Source organism: Pelmatolapia mariae, linkage group LG16_19, assembly GCF_036321145.2.
Source record: "Pelmatolapia mariae isolate MD_Pm_ZW linkage group LG16_19, Pm_UMD_F_2, whole genome shotgun sequence".
Lineage (NCBI taxonomy): Eukaryota > Metazoa > Chordata > Actinopteri > Cichliformes > Cichlidae > Pelmatolapia > Pelmatolapia mariae.
In genome coordinates, this window is record NC_086241.1 from 49,189,665 (window position 1) to 49,192,897 (window position 3,233).

Sequence of the window (3,233 nt, forward strand, 5' to 3'; positions counted from 1 at the left end):
GGTGGCAGAAGCACGAGCGATTACCCCTGCGCAGCCAGCCAAAACACAAAAATCAATAAACAATCTCAACGTTTCTGAGGGCCTTTCGTCTGACTTAATAAATGTCTCAATCCACTCTTATGACTTCATTTTGCTTTAACGTCTTCTTCATGTGCATCTTTTGCTGATCAATTAGAGAATGGAGTGCCCCTTCTGTCTTGACACCTGCCACCTGCCCTCCGTTCAATGCTGCACACACACACACACACACACGTGTCACATGGCCACAAGGCACAAGGTGAACTGCTATTTTAATCCTTGAAATAAGATACCTTTTGAAAGCACTCTGTTAAATGGCTCATTAGAGGATAGGTCACGCACTTCTTCCAGGTTTTTCTATATACAGTATCATGTGTTCAGTAATTTAATCTTGACCTAAGATTTTTTTTAATCTATACATGCAGACTTTAGAAGCTCCAGCACATTTCCTTCCCTTAAAGCATTGTGTTGCTTGAGTCCGGCCACTTAATGAGACATATATGTAGTCCTAAGTGTGCGGGAGAGGCACCATTTCCAGGCTGTCAGGGCCGATGATGACCGCAGCATCTTTCTCTCAGGATGCCTGTGCTGTCACAGGCCCTAATCCCAGAGCTGCAGGGATGACAGGTGACTGGTGCCAGAGCCCCCTGGTCTGTGACTAGAAACTCCTGGAGAATTTGACGCACACCCCGTTCTCTTGTCTCCCATTGATTCTGCCACTTCCCATTATTGTCAATCAGAGCAGCATCATCTCCATCGGGGGAGAGGTGCAAGTAGGCGATTGCCAGGGCAGTGGGGTGCGAAGAGGAGCGTGCAGCATGCCTGCAAGCTACTACGCCAGTGCAAGAGGGGTGGGGGGGGGCTTCTCAAGGGGCTGCCCGGGCAGTATGCCACGACTAAAACTGAGACCTTTTGCCCTACAGCACACAGTGCACACAATCGAGAAGCACAGAAGGGTGAAACCTCTGGAGCAGTTTAGCGTCGAGAAAAGGAGCAGCTGAGGCTCTGGCTGAAAAGTTTCACAGGGCTGTCAGTGGGGAAAGCAATGCTTCTCTCTCAGATGTGACTGCCTTGTTAGAAAAATGACATAAAAACAATGACAGGAGTAATGGAAGAGCGGTGAAGCATTGTTTCCAGAGGGGTTCAAACGGGTTTTGGAAGGTAGCTGCTTTGTCAGTAAGCTACCAGTGTGCCACCCCCACCCCCTCGTGGCTCCTGACCCTTAATAGGCCTCTATTGCCACGATGTGGAGGTGTTCTGGTCAGGTAAGGCAACGACGCCGCAGCTATAACCCCTGAAGATTGATGGGAGTGGCGCCCTCCCTCCCTGCACTGTAAAAGATTATCCGCTCACCCGCTGGAAACAAAGCTGTGATGGAAATTCGTCTCGCATCATCAGCAACAAAATATCTACACGGCCAAGCGGGAGTCTCTCATTTTTCATGGGCTATATATTAAATAAAAAAGAGCATTAAAGAAAAAGGGAGGGAGGCGGTCTGAGTGATAGCACTAGTTAGTATTTTTTTTTTTTCGATGGGCCACTTGAATCAAGGAGATTATAAGGTTTTTATTGGCTGTCAGGAAACACAACTTTCTGCGTACTTCACCCGCTGAAGCTCATAACGCTCTGATTAGAATGCCAGCTGAAATGAAAAGGGATGGTGCCGGTGTAAAAAACGCCCGGGGAGCAGCAGGACAAGCGCAGATGCCTTGGAATCTGCTCTCCCTCAAATACACGAGGGAATACAAGAGGACCAACACATGCACCAATAAAGCAGCGAGCGAACAAGCAGCACACGAGCTTCAGACAGAATTTATACTCCCAGTCTCACGGTCAGATCTGGTGTCAGAGACTGAGCCGTGCCCATTCTGAAGCGGATACATGAGACACATCAGGCAGAGTGTTATCTCTCGCTAAGTGAATATTGCATTCAGCTGATATGTGATATTTGAATTTCCCATTAGAGGAGGGGGGATATGTGTCGAAGTGAAAAAGCTCAGTGATGCTTGCTCATTTCACTGAAGGCAGTGAATGAAACCTTGCTTCACAGTTGCAGTGTGTCACAGTGATAAGGATGAAGTGATGGAGGTGGTCGGCGGGGGGGACTAGCAGGAAAACTGACTGCTGTTACTCAAAGGGTCACCTACACAGAAGCTTTCAGTTGGAAGACTAACAATCATTTACTTAAAAACTCAACCAGCTCAACCTGATCACTGTAATCTTCTCTAGTGGTTCAGAAGTGTTTTTAAAAGGCGTAACCGATACTTCACGAGTAAGGCGGCAGATTGAAATCATTCATTATATCAACTTGAGAGACTCCAGGTGTGTCAGTTCGCTCAAACTGAGCTTTCAATTTCCCGTAGACGGGAGAAAGTAAGAGAGGGTAACATCAAACTCCAAAACATGACAGAGCTGGCTCCTTCTGACGGGAGGGAAGCCATTGATTTTTCCTCCATTTCACCATCAATCTGCTGGAGAAGAGGTGGCTATGGGTGTTCAGACACTTGATGATGTGATTTGTAACTATGGACCACCAGTGAGCAGAGAGAATTGCTTCGACTCTCAACACGTGGCAAAGTGACTACCCCGGTCTTCAGCATTCAGCTGGAAGATTAACAGTGGGGGATCTACCGATAATCTCCAGCGGCTGAGGGAGTATTTTCTCTGTCAGCCACACTGAAGCCACACTAACATTTGTATTCAACAAAGCCATTGACAAATCTTGGAGGGACTGTCACTCTGCAGTGACAAGTATTCCAGAGCAGCCATTAAAGGTTACTTTCATTACCAATTAAGTGGTTCATTATTTGATTTTCTCACTTTATAGTGTATAAACTGTGATGTCCTAAATCTCACAGCAAAAATATGTCAAATTTTGAATCCATACAGCAAAAGGAAAGGCTTCTTATCTCTTCAGAGGCTAGAGATAGCCACGTTAGCCACATGATTCTGCACACTGTTTATTTTAAAACCTCATATCAAACTCTTTAGATTCAATTCTATTTTACTTATACAGCACCAAATCACAACAACAGTCGCCTTATATTGTAAGGTGGACCCTACAATAATACATACAGAGGCCTTTTGCTGGTTGTTTCCATCTTGCAGATTTTCTACATCAGTCGGTAAATATTTGCATATCAAGCAACCTTCATCTCAAATCTCAGGCCACAATTTTCACAGAAAAATCCCACAAAAAATGGTGATCACCAAAA